Source organism: Littorina saxatilis, linkage group LG17 (assembly GCF_037325665.1).
Source record: "Littorina saxatilis isolate snail1 linkage group LG17, US_GU_Lsax_2.0, whole genome shotgun sequence".
Taxonomy (NCBI): Eukaryota; Metazoa; Mollusca; class Gastropoda; order Littorinimorpha; family Littorinidae; genus Littorina; species Littorina saxatilis.
Genome location: NC_090261.1, coordinates 54,083,787 through 54,102,200, shown reverse-complemented (window position 1 = coordinate 54,102,200; position 18,414 = coordinate 54,083,787). Strand labels below are relative to the sequence as shown.

General features: G+C 43.3%; 1 protein-coding gene across 3 annotated transcripts in view; it reads right to left on the bottom strand.

Annotated features, from left to right (window-relative positions):
* Positions 1-18,414, bottom strand: part of LOC138951634 (uncharacterized) — a 67,047-nt gene that overhangs the window by 44,037 nt on the left and 4,596 nt on the right. Inside the window, exon 1 of one of the 3 annotated variants that reach the window (XM_070323165.1) lies at positions 4,641-4,830. The exons of 1 other annotated variant lie outside the window; for it this stretch is intronic. The gene's annotated coding sequence lies outside the window, so the exon portion shown is untranslated. Of the gene's footprint in view, positions 1-4,030; positions 4,576-4,640; positions 4,831-18,414 lie in introns of those variants that run through there. One more of the 3 variants, XM_070323170.1, reaches the window with a different exon arrangement.

Below are 18,414 nucleotides of genomic sequence, written 5' to 3'. Positions count from 1 at the left end.
AAAAATCCGAAGCGTAAAGTACTGGTTGAGACTGAACTGTATGCCGGACTCGAGATATGCAAAGATGTCATACATCATTCATGTTAAGAAACGCAGTTGAAAGGGGAAAGCAGAATTGGGTCTCACAAGTTAAATGCCTCCTTTGCATGAATGGATTTGGAGATGTGTGGTTGAACGGGTCTGTAGGTAGGGAATGTGTGTTTATTAGAACATTCCAGCAACGTCTTCAAGACTGTTTTGAGCAAAACTGGCACTGTAAACTTGAGACAAGTGTGAGATTTGATGCATACAGGATGTTTAAAGGAGAACTTGAAAAAAAAGTATCTGGGTGTCATTGAAAACCAGTACATACGCAAAATGTACACAAAGTTCAGACTTGGCATTACACCATTGAAGGTAAATAAACTGCGCTATAATCCCGAGTGCGCTGAATGCAGAAATTGTAAATATTGTCAATCAACGGAAGAAAATGAAAACCACTTTCTGTTTAAATGCCCAGCTTACAAAAGTACATTGGTGCTTGTTTTGACCTTGACCAGTTCTCCAACTCATCGTTGTGCATTTTACAGACTGACAACAAATTACGACTGATTGCATTGTCAAATTATCTGTTCTACGCGTATTGGCAAAGTGAAAATCATTTGTGAAATAGACTGGTGTGATCGTACAACCCAAAATCCTTGACTTCATCTTACTGTATTTTTTTCTGTTTTTACTTCTTGTTCTATGTGTTGATGTTAAGTTGCCTTGCTTCCGGACGGTCAAGTCCACTTTGTTCACTTGCAAATTATTTTCTCCCCCTTGTACATACACAATCATTGTGTTTGATGCAATAAAAATTCGCCTTCGCCTTCTCTCTCTCTCTCTCTCTCTCTCTCTCTCTCTCTCTCTCTCTCTCTCTCTCTCTCTCTCTCTCTCTCTCTTTTTTTTATTTTACGTGCATGTACAGTTAAACCCCAGCATATAGTACTGCTCACAACCACTGCAAACCAATGAAAAAGCTATAGGCCTTCACTTTAATGCCTCTACAAGTAAACTATATTTTTCAAGTGTGACAAACGAGACTCGTGCCCGTTACGCATTAGACACACTTTAAACTGTGCAAGACAGCCGAGAGTACATAACTGTCATGTCATATACTTGTCCCAACAATCACACAGTGGCCGTAAACAATCTTGGCCCATTGGGTTGTGTGGGTAAGCCTCGTGGTTCATGTGTATCTGCTCTACTGTTGTGATTTGATTATCCACATAAACCCCGTTTTGCCTGTGGTCTGTGTTTAAAGGTCCTTGTCTACATTTTTATACCGAAATCGCCATTTGACCACTAAAATGCAGAGTCTATTATCTACAAATATCAACAATACACCCCCTTTCGATCAGGAAAGACGAAGCCAGTGTAGCCGTTTGAAAATTCATTGTAGTATTCCAGCGTAGTACTCATAGTAGGTTATCCTTATTTGGAAAATGCCAAGCGCAAAACTCCTCTCAAATCCCGTGCATTTCGTGCGTTTAAAAAAAAGCGTGGACAGCGCTCCAGTGTCAAACTGTTGCTGCACTTGTTTGGGCGTGGCTATAAGCATAGTGACATGAATTTGATTGGTCAGTATTTTTAGGCAAAGCACATGTTCTCAGCAAACAGAAAACAAAATATTGGAAGCGTGAGTCACGCTACCCAAAAATAAAATCTTTTTTTAGATATTTTTTTTTTCTATAACTTTTTTCCCCATGGTTCATTCATCATTTGACATAATTCTGTATCGAAATCTAACCATAAGATTATTGGAAAAAAAAAGCAAAAATGTAAATGACCACCTTTAACTGTGCAATGTTTATACGGAGGCGCACCCGTGTGCACATTTAGGTAAGCCCACACTTCTAAAAAAGGCAAGTGCAGACACAAAGAGACACTTAGACAGACACAGGCACACTGCAGACAGACACAGGCACACTGCAGACAGACACAGGCACACTGCAGACAGACGCACACACACACACACACACACACACACACACACACACACACACATTGACACACTACACTGACACACACACACACATACACACACTCTCACACACACACTCACACACACTCACACACACACACGTACACAAACGCACACACACACTCACGCACACACACACACACACACACACACACACACACACACACACACACACACACACAAGTTGTGACCACTCTGCTAGTACACGTAGAAATGTGTACTATGTCACAAAGCGTTCAAAGCTTGTTGCAGTTATTATGTGTTCAAACGTGGAACACTTCAGATCTGTTTAGAGTGCACACACATAATGGCTGAGTGTCGTATACTTGTCACAACAATCACAGTATGGCTGCAAACAACCATGACCCATTGAGCTTTCGCTTTTGTAGCTTGGGTAAGCTTCACCGGTTAAGTGTACATAATCGCTCTAATGTTGTGTTTTGATTGCCAGCTAAAATAAAACTGTCATAAGTGTCAGCTAGCCGTGTATGTAAAACCGTACAATGTATTTAGACGGTGCGGCATACGTTCTCAGACTTTATCAAATGTACCCGAGTGCACACAAGGGCACGGCACACTTTGTAAAAAGAAACGCGCATTGCGAACACATGCCGACAAACAGACGAACAGACAGACATACTGGCATGTATCCAGAGACACACCTACACGGAAATCAGTGCTGCACTGAGGCCGGAGAAACAAACAGTCTCAGTGTCTCTTTGTCTCTACCTGTCTCAGTTGCCTATCTGTCTGTCTCAGTGTCTGTCTGTCTGTCTGTCTCAGTGTCTGTCTGTCTCAGTGTCTGTCTGTCTGTCTCAGTGTCTGTCTGTCTCAGTGTCTGTCTGTCTGTCTGTCTGTCTGTCTGTCTGTCTCAGTGTCTGTCTGTCTCAGTGTCTGTCTGTCTGTCTGTCTGAGTGTTTGTCTGTCTCAGTTGTCTCAGTGTCTGTCTGTCTGTCTGTCTGTCTGTCTCAGTGTCTGTCTGTCTGTCTGAGTGTCTGTCTGTCTCAGTGTCTGTCTGTCTGTCTGTCTGAGTGTCTGTCTGTCTATCTGAGTGTCTGTCTGTCTGTCTGCCTATCTGAGTGTCTGTCTGTCTGTCTGCCTATCTGAGTGTCTGTCTGTCTGTCTCAGAGTTTGTCTGTCTCAGTGTCTGTCTGTCTGTCTGAGTGTCTGTCTGTCTGTCTCAGTGTCTGTCTGTCTGTCTCAGTGTCTGTCTGTCTGTCTGTCTGTCTGTCTGAGTGTCTGTCTGTCTGTCTGTCTGTCTGTCTGTCTCTCTTTCTCTCTCTCTCTCTCTCTCTCTCTCTCTCTCTCTGTAAAAAAGCACCTGTTTGCTTATTCCATTACCCTCGTAAATAAAGAATTTGTCTCAGTCTCTCTCTCTCTCTCTCTCTCTCTCTCTCTCTCTCTCTCTCTCTCTCTCTCTCTCTCTCTCTCTCTCTGTAAAAAAGCACCTGTTTGCTTATTCCATTACCCTCGTAAATAAAGAATGTCTCTCTCTCTCTCTCTCTCTCTCTCTCTCTCTCTCTCTCTCTCTCTCTCTCTCTCTCTCTCTCTCTCTCTCTCCCTCTCTCTCTCTCTCTCTCTCTCTCTGGATGGATGGATGGATGGATGGATGGAAGGATGACAGAGAGACATGAGTGAAGTGTGACAGAGACTGGATTTTGTGTTGATGCATTACTTTCCTTTTTCAGTCAAACGTTTTGCTGTTGTAAATGCCTGTTTTCACTGTCGTCATGTCGACTGTCGTTACGATGATGATGATTATTATTATGATTAATATTATTATGATTATTATTCATGAAGCATGTAATTTTGAAACTTTGTACACCCCGAATTGAAATGGGCCCAAGGCCTAATCAATAAACCATCCAGACTCTCTCTCTCTCTCTCTCTCTCTCTCTCTCTCCCCGATTCTTCACCGAAAGCAAGCACAGTAGCAGAATATCTCCGTACAACCGCACCGTGCCAACACGCACAGTCCAAAACACACCATAGGACACAAAATGTAAACACTCTACACCTACTCACCGCCGCGCCGTGTAAGTGAAATAAGGTGCTTATCCACGCATCTGTTGTTTACCTCGCTGCTCACACATACACATACACACACACACACAAAGTTGTGCTTACACTCCGGCGAACACTATAATGACCCTGTGCTTTCTAAACTACATAATTATTCGTCTTCTTCTTTTCAAGTCTCTGCTGAGCCGTGATGATACAGAGGGCAGAAATAGAATAAGAATCTATCTTCTGCTCGCTTTCTCTCTCTTCTTGGACTTTCTTCACAGAACCATATAATTACACAGATGGAAAATGTAAACTTGTCTGCTCTTTCTCTCTCTTCTTATTTAGTCAACAGAACCATGTGATACACTGGGCGAAGAGAACGAAAGGTAGTCCTCTCTCTCTCTCTCTCTCAGTCTCCCACACAGTCTCTTGTGCCATAACAAATAACTAAAATTATGCCCTCCTAGGCGAGACGGTGCCCTAAAAAACTCAGTTTCCAGCCCGGCGCACGACTCAAGAGTGCCCTTAATAATGACAGCCAAGACTGTGCGAGTAGCAACACCATAATTATCTGCACGCGACTGTGCCCGTGTTTTAAATCGTAGCGGCCCTATCAGTCGAGACTCACCGTCGTAGCCCTGTCTAATTAGTGGTAGCCATGCCGCGCCGATTTCTCGAAATAACCGTTTCCCCAGACCCAGTCCCGTGTGGCCTGGTAACAGTCGAGCGGCAGGAGCAAAATCCCGCTGCTTGTCTGGCTGGGATGGGGAGAGATCGAAAACTGAGTGATCGATTCCTGACCCACCCTACGCGGCTATACTCTGGTGAGGCGATGCCTCTTGCGTTGGGAACACAAAGCGGTAGATAACAACAGGCGCTTGATAAACTTTGGATTGCGTCTCTTCGTGTCTTGGATCTCTGGTTTGTGCAGAGGTTCTTTATATACATGTGCCGTATTATATAATCAGTGTAGCTGCCTCTGACTTTGGAACACAAAGCTATGTTGTATCTTTCAACAGGCGCATGGTAAGTTGAGTCTCTTGTCGTGTCTCACTCAGTACATATCGCTTCAATTTGCGCAAAAGCTTTTGTTATTCTGTGCTGTAATATTTTTACCGATCAGGCGGGCTTACTACAGTGGTACCTGCGATGAAAGGACACCCTTGGGGCCAGCCAAAAGTGTCCTTACATTGCAGGTGGCCTGTCATGACAGGTATATGTTGGTCCAGATAATAGACAAAGGAACCTCAGAATGTGTCCTTTTAAGGGAGGTGTCCTCTCATTGGAGGGGCCATACATACCACAATACAGTCTAAGAGGCAGCTATACCGATGTCTGAGTATTCCTGTTTAGAGCAGAAATATAAACATTTATTCTCTCCTTTGCTGGTTTCATTTGTCATGTACTTTTCCGTGTGTCACACAGAATATCGCCTTTTTTTTAACATCAAACACTCAGTTAATACTGAGTCAAAGTAAGCTAATAAAACACTTCTCATTTTGCATTGTGTACACAGCTATAATCATTTACCAGAAAAAACATAAAGCAAGATCGGTCACAGATGATACATTCACACATAACCACAACCACTCGACACGAGTGGGGGTGGGGGTGGGGGGTGGGGGGTGGGGGGGGGGAGGTTCCAGTATGATGGGCGCAATGGCCTTGCGGATAAGACACCATGGACTCCCAAGGGAAAGGTCGTCGGTTCGAATCCCGGCCGCCCATGAACGAGTAGCAGAAGAAGACAAATTTTCAGTATTTAGCACAGGCCCTTTAGAGTTAGAGAACGCTTTTCACCAAATGATATACAACCACTTGAGACATAATTATTCTGTTTCAGCTTACTTCGCAGTGTAAACGCTCACATCCCATCAACTAAGGGCATCGAATACGAAACAATGTTAATTGATGCAAATGCACCCAAAGCAAAGTGTGATCATATCATAATGATTTCTTCTTTCGCGTATAACTGACTAGTGCCTACGTGACTAGTCGCCAAAAAAAAAAAAAAAAAATGAGGTCGGTAGAACTCCGTGTATAACACGCCAAGCGGGGTAAGCGAAGGTCGAACTGACCTAATTCACACAACGACTGCTGTGAGTATTGTTTCTCACACAATAGAGGTTTCCTACGGAACGCGGATCGTATCAACTGATGCATAAAATTGATGCATCCAAAACCAAGATTTGATGCATCATTTTCACAATTTGATGCATCATTTTCCCAAAAGGATGCATCATTTTCCCAAAAGGATGCATCATTTTCAAAAAGGATGCATCATTTTCAAAAACTGATGCATCCGATACGAAAATGATGCATCCTTTTAGAAAATGATGCATCATTTTGATGCATCACTTTCGGTTTTGCATGCGAAAGATTATTCATTTCTGGTCTTTCCGAAAGAAATGCCTGAGCACGGAAAAACTTGAAATGACCTTTTGACGAATATAAACAGATTGGTTAGATAAAACAAAAATAAACGTACAATATACCACTAAATAGGGAACAAGTCAAAGTCACGGCATTATGCATTTTAATGCATTTTTTGTTTTGTTTGTGGTTTGTTTTCTGTGCACACGAAGTTTTGACGCCCTTAACCTTCGACTCAAACTTTCGTTTTCCGACGTTCGTTTCGCTTCGTATTCCGGTTCAAATTTTGCTTTTAGCTCGGCACTTTCCGAGAAAACCCGAAAATTCTGATGCATCCAAACGATGCATCAAATTGTGAAAATGATGAATCAAATACTTGGTTTTGGATGCATCAATTTGATGCATCAGTTGATACGACCGCGTTCTGTAGTTTCCTAGTTAGTTCGATTTTGACAGATGTCCGCATAGCTCAGTGGATAGGACTGAGGCGCGGTCTCTGAAGTCGCTGGTTCGAGCCCCGTCAATGTCATAATGTTTTAGTGTATTTTTCTGAATCATGAGCGCTTTTCCTGTTCAGTTTATAAAACACAGTATACTTTTTCTTTTATTTTTGGTGCTCATTAATATAAATAAATCGCAAGTCAAGACTCAAAATATTATAACATTTTAATGTCCTTATATAAACAATAATAAATGCCTTGTAGCGCCGGGCGGTTTAAAAAAAATGTAATTCACATTACTTCTGAATTGCACTAAAATCATCAAGACTTTTTTGAAAAATCACTCACTGAAACAGACGCAGCACGCGCGAGTGCTTAAATACACACGCACGCACACACACACACACACACACACACACACACGCACGCACGCACACACATACAACACACACACACACCCAGAGGCACCACTGCTTATACAGTTTTTAAATACTATGCAACACATGTAACCCAAACAAAACATGTTTCCGTTCCCCTTCTTTTATTAAAACACAGCTTCGGCCCTTGATCATATGAAAACGAGTGTCCACCAAACGATAAATTCTTCCCCGTGCATATCAAACCGTTTTCCTCGTGCACATCAAACCGTGTGATGGACTGACCTTAATCATTCACTGAAGCAAACCAACACTGTCACTGACGAGACCCTTCGAAGTTGCAAAACAGCTTGGGGACAAAGCAAAGGCACAAGACACCGGTTTGAAGAAATAAAAATCACCAGTGTCTTTACCCCCCCCCCCCCCCCCCCCCCGTATAATGTTCAAGAAAAGGTTCTATAAAGACAACCAAACATGTGTCGGCTTTATTACGTTATCTTGCTGCAAAAAATACTCTAGAAAGACAAAAGAAACAAATTCCTCTTCTGTAATGTACCGAGTTCAATATCGCGTGCCTGTGGCTCTGACCTTTTTTGGATCTCTTGTTTAGTTTCACGTAGCGCAACGGTCAGCATACATCGTTTCCAATCGGCAGGTCGCAGGTTCGTGTTTTATTTTCCTTTATTTATTTTTATTCCAATGCATTATTGGTGATCAATTGCAATACTGACCAACGCTCGCCAGGTACTGATTTGGTATTGATCACTGCGGAATTCGTTGAGGCCAACCACTGAAGCAACATGAATCACTCGACCCCTTTTATAAGACCTCCTAAAATCTGAGAAGTTCAGGTCTTAAAAAGGAGGAAGTCTTAAAAGGAGGTTATGTTTACAGAAGGTATGAACAGAAAGTCTTTAGCAAAAGCAAGCCTTTAAAGGGGAGAGGCCTTAAATTGGGGGTGGGGGGGGGGGGGGGGGGGGCTGTCTTAAAAGGGAGGTTTAATTGTACACAAAAACATGGAAACAAACACAAAATAATGTGTTTTAAATGTTGCAAAACATAAGTCTGCAGGGTTAGCATCGAATTACTTCGACAAAATCTCGTGACACTGCACTTGCGAACCGCATATCTCGTTACGTGATTGAGTCGCTCATCAGTCATCGCATCGTGCTGTTGCCGAAATACAAGTCTTTCTGAGTCTAAGCCTGATCTAGATGGATATATTTCATTAGATGTTATTAAAATACAAAAAAAGTTGACATAATGCCAAGGCATGTTTTATGAAAGACACCACTCCTTTGTGATTTTATTGCCTTTTTCACTGCTCCTGTGCTAACAGCATTTGCTTAAGTGAACAGCTCAGATCATGGGTAATGTTAACACCTTCACATTTAAATGCTTATTTTATAGCCATCCATTGAATTGAGAAGAAAACAAAGCATACTAAACTGCTAAGCATGAATCAAACAATAAGAAAATAAAAAGAACCAACAGCATCGTTTTTTATGTGTGGGTAGTAAACACGTTTTATTTACAAAACACGGCGGAAAATGGCGACACATTTGTTGCACAGCGTCAGGTCACTTTCTTCAACCAAGGCCAGTGCTTTCATACATGACAAAGGAAAGCAAATATATGGCCTGAATAATAAAATTATAGTGTTCCTTTGCGTGTCTGAGTGATAAACTGTTTTAACCAACTATCTTCTGAAACGTAATTGCACTCAGCAGATTTGTCTTCCGCTCATAACTTTCGTGTCACACGGTCTTTGCGACAAACAGATAGATCGCATTCTCGCAGAAAATCATTGACAACACAGACCAGTCATTTTTAGCATTGCATTTGGGAAGGGCTACTATTATAGTGTGTTTTAAGAAAGAAAAACATTATAGTATCGGCAGAACACGACCAAATGAGTTTTTGTGTCACAACGTTATGGGCGTGAGATTTGTTAAACTTTTTGTTCTCACACTGTTGCAAAATCATTGACAACACAGACAAGTCAGTTTTAGCATAGACATTGGGAAGGGCTACTATTATAGTGTGTTTTAGGAAAGAAAAACATTATAGTATCGGCAGAACACGACCAAATAAGTTGCGTTATGGGCGTGAGATTGTTTTTTTTCACACTGCAGATCATATCTCATAATATACTGAGTGGATCTTTATGAAATTTGATATGGATATTTTTGATTGGATTTTCTCATAGAAGGTTTTTTCCGTTTATTGATAGGACAGTTTGATGACGTCATATTTTATCGTTTGCCAAAAGGTCGAGGCAGCACTTTCACAGTTACAGTTTTTCATCAATTTGATCGAATTTCTTATCACACAATCTCAGATCTTGGCCGGATTATGGGATTGCATTTCAGCTTGGTCACTTAAAGTTTTGTTATTGAAATGTTTGTTCGAAATATGTCATTTTTTCACATTTTTAAAAACTAATATTTGAAACAGAAAATTTATATTGGTGTATTCCCTATTGCGTCCTGTATCTAAAACTATATAGTTTTGTTGTTTTGTATTGATAATTATGCTTAAAAATGAAGAAAACCGATAAATAACCACTATCTTTATTTGTGACCATCTACGAGGGTATGAGTCGCATGTCACCTTTGCATGATTTTCATATTTTTTACATTTTCCTAAAGAGTTTGTTATGCTCTATCCAGTGGTAAAAACCGTTTTAGAAAAGAGCGAACACTGTTTGAGTTATAAGCCTGCGACTATGGTGACCCTCACACAGTTACTAGACACCCACCGGACTTATATTAAGCCTAGCGCAGAACCGCGTGAGGTGACATGCGACTCATTTCGTCGTGGAGGGTCACATTTAAGAAAAAAGACACTTAAAAACAACTTCTATCTATTCCTTATCATTTTCTGATTCCAAATATATATAGTTTCATGGTGTTTGACGTTGAAAATATGCTCAAACTTAACAAACTCGGATCGTTGAATGGAAATTATATACTGTTCAAAAAAAGAAACGCATAGCTTGTAATATTTGGTTAATTTAGTTATATGGCTACAAGGATATCCACCAAACTGCAGAAAATGTTTATCTGGTCGTCGACCTTTCGTCCATTGCCACAAGTGAGCTCTGCACGTGACGCATGCGTTATCAGTGGCTACAATGTCAAAATTGCTCATTTGGCATGACCACTCGTCATGCTTCAGTGTAATCTCGTGAAACTCGGGGAATATTGAGCTCTCACCATGTCTTCCAAAACCCATAAAAGCGGATTGTTCGCCACAAAGAAATCAGACGACAATTCAGCGACGAAAGATGGCCCGATTGAGCAGAGAAGACCGCCAAATTGCATTGGGTCGTTTACAAGCAGGCCAAAGTCAAAGTGCAATCGCCAGGCACTTCCACGTGTCCCAGAGCACCATCAGTAGACTGTGGGTCAGGTTTCAAGCCACTGGCTCCGTTGCTGACTTGCCACGAGCGGGAAGACCAAGGGCGACAACTGCTGCTCACGACCGCTTCATACGGCTCCGCCACCTCCGGAATCGTTTCCTGCCGGCCTCATCTTCTGTCCAGGCTCTCCCCGGGCCACACCGATTATCGGACCAGACCGTGCGGAACCGCCTGCATGAAGCTGGTTTGAGAGCTCGCAGACCTCACAGAGGAGCTGTCCTCACCCGCCGCCATCGCCAGAACCGAGTGCAGTGGGGCAACCAGCACCTTCGCTGGACCGTCCGGAATCATTGGAGACACGTGTGGTTCAGCGACGAGTCCTACTTCCTGCTCCAGCGACATGATGGTCGGAGGAGGGTCTACCGGAGAGTAAACGAACGTTAAGGTAGTCAACTCTTTTTTGAAAAAGAAAGGAATGAGTACAAATGAGATTCCGCCGATTGAAAGCAATGGAATTGTGTATTACTCTGCAGAGGACAAAGCCGAGATTTTTAATGAAGCATTTCTACGACAGTCGCATATACAAGGTCATGATGATGACGTTCCACCAGTTGAAGAAGAGCCCATCTCCATTAGTCCTCTCGTGATAACTACCGAAATGGTGTACGCTGTTCTAAACAACCTCGATGTTAGGAAAGCAGTAGGTCCTGATTTGGTTCACAATAAACTTCTTAAACTTGCTGCTTGTATTATTTCAAATCCGCTTGCAACCCTTTTCCAGAGATCGTTGGCTGAGGGAAAGTTTCCGAAAATTTGGAAAGTAGCTCATGTGAATCCCATTTATAAGAAAGGTGAAAAAGAACACTGCAGTAACTATCGTCCGATCTCATTACTCAGTTGCATTGGAAAAGTATTGGAAAAATGTGTTCAAGCCCATGTTTTTCGATATCTCACAGAGAATGATTTATTAACGGTTTCTCAGTCAGGGTTTATTCCTGGTGATTCAACTAGCTTTCAGTTGTTGAGTATGTATGACGATTTTTGTCAATCCTTAGATAAGCAGTTGACGACTCAGGCTGTTTTCTGTGATATATCAAAAGCCTTCGACAGAGTGTGGCACAAGGGTTTGTTGCATAAATTATATGCTATAGGCATAAGAGGTGTTTTATTAAAATGGTTTGAAGATTATTTGACAGGCAGGTTACAAGCCGTTGTTATCCAAGGCAGGAAATCGACATACGGACGTGTTTGTTCAGGTGTTCCCCAAGGTTCTGTTCTGGGGCCCTTGTTGTTCCTTGTGTACATTAACGATATTGTCATTAATATCGAATCTGTCATTAAACTTTTTGCTGATGATACCAGTTTGTATTTATCTCTAAATGATGCAAACACGCGGACACAGATCTTAAATGCAGACTTAGCCAAAATTGCACACTGGGCGGAAAAATGGAAAGTTAATTTCAATAATTTAAAAACAGATTTGATGACCTTTTCTGGAAATAGAATGCCTGAAACCCTTCCTCTTGTATTTGATGGAACAGTTCTGAGAGAAAACCACGTTCACAAACATCTTGGTGTACTGATTCAGAGCGACTGCAAATGGGAATCACATGTTCAGTCAATTATATCTAAAGTACGTGTTCTTCTCTCATGTTTTCGGTCCTATAAGTATCGCCTTAGCCGAAAGGCACTTGAACTCATGTATAAATCTTTTATTATTCCCCATTTTGATTTTTCTGACGTCATTTGGGATAACTGTTCTGACAGATTAGCTACTTTATTAGAAAACTTGCATCTTGATGCCATAAGAACCATTATAGGTGCAGTTCGTGGCACGAGTCACCAAAAATTGTACGATGAATCAGGATTTACAACACTGAAGGAGAGGCGAAAAAGACACAAATTGATTTTGTATTTCAAATTAGTTAATGCACGCGTGCCACCATACTTACTAGAACGTCTGCCTCCTCTCGTTGCTTCTGTGAACCCTTACCATAGACGAAGACCACTTGACAGACAGACTCCCCACTCTCGAACTGAATTGTATAAAAAGTCATTTTTTCTGTCTTCGACTTCCCTGTGGAATGAGCTTCCAGATACTGTAAAACAACTTGATTCTATTGGGTTATTTAAAAAACGTATTAGTTCTGATGATTCTGTTGTTCCCTCGTATCTATACACATCTGATCGAAAATCAGAAATTATCCATTGCAGACTGAGATTGAGGATCAGCAATCTAAATAGTGATCTATTTGACAGACATTTAATTCCCGACCCGTCGTGCACTTGTGGTTATCCTGTTGAAAATGCGGAGCACTATATTTTTCATTGCCCCTTATCTCTTCAAATACGTGAAGTCACCTTGTCAACACTGCCCAACTATGATTTGCTAACCGCTGATGATTTTCTGTATGGCAATAGAGACAAGTCAGACAGCGAAAATGCATTGATATTTGACCAGTTATTCAGGTTTATCTTATTAAGCAAACGTTTTGAATAATGAATGCATTTATCTCATCCACCATGTGCAGTACTGTTTACATTTCTTTGTTCTGGTAGTATTCTATTTTCAACCATGTGGAAGTCATTGTATGCGTGTGTGTGCGAGTGAGTGTGCGAGCGCGTGTGAGTACTGTTGTTAGTTTAGCATTGGTTCTTTTTGTTTGTTGTTTTTTGTTGGTTTTGTTTTCACTTTTATTGTTACATGTTTGTCTACCATAATTTACCATTATTATTTTGACATTATTTCAAATTTGTTATATTAAAATCGTCCGCCAAATTTCATTTGCTTTTAAGAGTACGCTCATAAGCTTAGCTTGTTGTGCTCCATGTTCCTTATTTCATGTATGCGGTAATAGTACCAATGGAATTTACTGAATAAACTTGTTTAAACCAAACGAACGTTACGCGCCCAACTGTGTGGATGAGGCACCCGTTCATGGTGGTGGAGGCGTCATGGTGTGGGGGGCGATCAATACCGCTGGAAGGAGCACCCTGGTGCACGTCCAAGGGCGCATAACTGCCCAGCGATACGTGGAGGAAATTCTGCGCCCACACGCCCTTCCTCTTCTGGCTGACCAGGATGCCATATTCCAGCAGGACAACGCTCGCCCGCACACAGCACGACTCACCACCCAGTTCCTCACCGACCACCATGTCCAGGTGCTTCCCTGGCCATCCATGTCGCCAGACATGAACCCGATAGAACACCTCTGGGATGAATTGGACAGACGTGTGCGCAGGCGAGAAGAAGCGCCGGCAAATCACCGCGATCTATTGCAGGCACTTCAGGAGGAGTGGGACACCATCCCACAGCAAGATATCCGGCATCTGATCCAGTCCATGCCCAGAAGGTGCCGGGCAGTTGTTGCTGCTCAAGGCAGTCACACCCCCTACTGACTTGACAGCCTCGGCACCCAATCGTATTGATTGACTGATTGATTTGAAGATGCAAATGAACTGTGTGTGCATTCAACTGTGTCCATACCAAATTTCAAACAAATAATCTAAATATTGGATTTTCTGTTAATTTTTTCGAAAAATAAAACAAATTTGGCAAGTAGCAACTATGCGTTTCTTTTTTTGAACAGTATACTTCCAAGCTCCAAAAGCACGTCATTTCAAGTGTGGAACACGCTCATGACGTCATACTGAAAGGTGATGAATTATGGCTTCACCTTGCGATGTTTCATTTCAAACATGGTAACATTTTTAAAGGGGTTTCTTTCTCAGATTTGTGTTTGCCCTCTGTCTGTCTCTCTATGTCTCCGTCTGTCTGACTGATTCAATTAAATGTGTAATTACTTAGTTTTGCAAAAGTCAAACTAAGTATGATATACCTAATTGATTCAGGTCTCTAAATTCTTATTGTAAAATTGTGAGTTTTATTCAAAACAAATTTAATTGGTGTTTTAAACTCAATAATGGGGCATGCTGTGATGAGTAGAAGAATGTGTGTTTACGAGCAGAAAAAAGCGCATCAAAGTCAAGAATCGTGTTTTTCTTTTTCTATTTTCACCTTGTAGTTTCATACAAGAGAAAGAGAGGGCGACCCAGGAACACATGGCGCCGAGATTTGGACGCAGATGCAAAGCACATGGGAAAGACGTGGGGAATGCTGGAAAGACTCGCCCAAAACAGAGATGCATGGAGGGAGCTGATTGGCGGCCTATACCCCAGACGGGGTCACAGGCGTAGGTGAGGTGAGGTGAGTTTCATACAGACACTAAGCAACAGTGTAGTACCACTTCCAGTGCAATATCTTGTACTTTAATTTTGACCATCTGTGTAACATTTTATTGACCCATGATCTGAGCTGTTCACTTAAGCGACCGCTCTTACCAGCTCTGTAGTTTAGCAGATGTAGTTCCAGAATTAGGCCTGACACAACACACACAACATACCAGCAGCAATTTGAGGACTGTCGCGTAGTCCATGTGTATTAAGTCCCTTGATATGCGAATGAGCATCCGGGGACTCGAGACCGGGTCGCCATCTTGGTCGCCATCTTGACAACATGTTCTGAATAAAGAATCACCTTTCCAAACTATCCAGTTGTGGGCTAGTCAGTCGTGTGAGTATGTCAGCTACATTATGGCAACACAATAACGCTACATGGTGGCAGCGTGGTCAGTACCAACGTCTCTAGCAAATCGAACTGAATTTAGTTTCAGAAAACAGAAAGTGGCGAGACCTAGCCAACAGAAATAGACTAGAGTCATGGGTCCTTTCAAAGCGCCCGACGCATTCGATTTCACGCAACCTACGAAATGGCCTGAATGGAAACAGCGTTTTGAGAGACACAGGTCAGCGTCCAAACTGGATAAAGATGAGGAAAAGGTACAGGTCAGTGCTTTGATCTATGCGATGGGAAATGAAGCTGAGAGAATATTTCTTTCATTCGGACTCAGTGATGCAGACTCAAAGAAGTTTGATTTAGTCCTTGGCAAATTTGATGGGTATTTTGTTCCAAAAAGAAACATTATCCATGAACGAGCTAGATTCCACGTTAGAAATCAAAAGCCAGAAGAAAACATTGAAACCTATGTTCGTGCACTGCATGAGTTAGCTGCAACAGCTGAGTTCCCGAACAAAGAAGAGTCCATTAGGAACAGATTGGTGTTAGGAGTCCTAGACACTGAACTCTCAGAAAAACTGCAGTTAAAACCGGACTTGACCTTAGAAGGTGCTGTGCAGGACGCTAGGCAGTATGAACTGGTAAAGTCACAGCTCTCAGACCAGCGGCAGTCAAGTGTAGACGCACTACAGCGCAGACAAAGCGGAGGTAGTGATCAACGGAACAGGCGCGGAGGTAGCGCTGGCAGCGCTCGTAGAGGCGGCAGTAGTTATACTCCAGGCAGAGGCGGCTCAACCCAAGGCGGGGGGAAGCTGCAAGAGGCCAGCTGTTCACGTTGCGGTCGTCAGCACTACAGACAAGCGTGCCCAGCACAAGGCAAGAAGTGCAACAAGTGCGGACGCAACAACCATTTCTCAGCAGTCTGCAGAAGCAAGGCAGTCAACGCCATAGATGAACCACAAATGGAGGAGCACGCCAAGGTGGCATCACAGATGGGACATTCAGAAGAGGCTCAAGCAAGCCGGGAGGAACATTTCGTAGGAACACTGTGCTCAGAAGGCAAAAAGGAACCGCCGTGGATGACGACACTCAAGTTCGGAGGATGCGACGTCCCATTCAAGATTGATACTGGAGCGGACGTGTCTGTTATCTCATCAGCGCAGTACCGAAAGCTGAAGCCTTGCCCACAACTTAGCAAAACCAACGCAATCCTGCGTAGTCCAGGAGGTATCCTAAAGTGTGAGGGACAATTTGTGGCCATTAGCAAAGTCCACGACCAGCTTCACTCGCTTCGACTCTTTGTCGTACAGTCAAAGACAGACAACCTTCTCAGCAGAGAAGCAGCGGCAAGAATGGGCCTAGTCATGAGGATTGAAGCTGTGGAGGTGCCCTTCGGTGAGCTTGATGACAAACCTGTCCAGTGCCCACCAGTGAAGATCGTTCTGAAAGCAGAATCTGAAGCTTACAGTGTTCACTCAGCAAGAAGGATCCCAATACCCCTGCTAGACAAAGTCAAAGATGAACTCACAAAGATGCAGAAGGCTTGGATTATAGAAGAAGTGACAGAACCAACAGATTGGTGTGCACCGATAGTGCCAGTCATGAAGAAGTCAGGATCAGTGAGAATCTGCACAGACTACAAGCATCTGAATGCAGCAGTCAAGCGTGAACGCTACACACTCCCCACGCTCGAAGACATCCTGCACAAGCTGTCTGGGTCGGCAGTTTTCAGCAAGTTAGACGCCACATCAGGATTCTACCAGATTCCACTTGACCCAGAGTCAGCAAAGCTCACTACCTTCATTACCCCATGCGGTAGAATTTACTACAAGAGGTTGCCATTCGGCATAACTTCAGCTCCAGAGATTTTCCAACGAACCATGGAGAACATACTGAAGGATGAGTCCAACGTCATTTGTTTCTTCGATGACATACTGGTCTTCAGTGAGGATGAACCAGCACATGAGCGACATCTTGAAAGTGTGACAAAGAAACTGTCCAGCGTCAACCTGAAGCTGAATCGGGAGAAGTGCGAACTCAGGAAGCATGAGATCGAGTTCTTGGGTCATCGAATCAGCAAGAACGGCATCTCACCAGATCCAGCCAAACTGGAAGCCATCATGTCCATGACAGATCCAACCAACGTGCCCGAATTGAGGAGGATGCTTGGTATGATCAACTTCCTAGGTCGCTACCTGCCCAACCTGTCCAGTGTACTCCAGCCAGTGACACAACTTCTGGAGAAGAACCAAGCATGGACGTGGGGCCCAGCACAGATCCAGGCCATGGTGACTGTGAAGAAGATGCTTACCTCAGCGCCAACGCTAGCACACTACGACCTGAGGAAGCCGACAGTCGTCAGCGCAGATGCGAGCAGTTATGGGATCGGAGGAGTGTTGCTGCAAGAACACCCCGAAGGCATGAAACCTGTCGCATACTGTTCAAGAACATTGACAACCGCTGAACGCAGATATGCCCAGATCGAGAAAGAGACACTGGCAGCAGTCTGGTCATGTGAGAAATTCAGCAGATACCTGATAGGTCTGGAAAACGTGACGCTTCAGACAGATCACAAGCCCCTCGTGCCCATCATCAACCACAAAGACCTTCAAGATACGCCCGTACGATGTCAGAGGATGCTGATGAGTCTCATGAGGTTCAGCGTCAAAGCTGAGTACGTGCCGGAGAAGAAGCTTGTCGTCGCAGATGCTCTCTCCCGCAGTCCTCAGTTCACCACTGAACAGCAAGACGAGGTCACAACACTCATTGAAGATGTGGAAGCCTACCTACACAGTGTGGACATTTCCTGGTCTTGTGCAGCGTCAGACAAACGCATGCAAGAAATTGCAGTAGAGACGAAGAAAGACAGACTGATCCCCATATCCAAGAAGCACTTCGCTATACGCGTGAAGGATGGCCGCAGTACATCACCGACGTTTAGGATGGACTGCGTGACTACTACGCAGTGCGCAGTGAACTCAGCGAGAATCAGGGTCTTCTTACTAGAGGAAAACGCATCGTGGTCCCAGCTTCGCTACATGACGACATTCTACGCAGAATCCACGAGGGTCATCAAGGGATCACCAAATGCAGAGAGAGGATGAAGGAAGCAGTTTGGTGGCCCGGAATCAGCGCCAGAATGAAGAAGTTGGTTGAAGAATGCAAGCATTGTCAGGAGAAGAGACCATCGCAAACCAAAGAGCCATTGATTCCAACAGAGCTACCTCGGCGAACATTCCAGAAGTGCGGAGCAGATCTGTGTGAACTCAAGG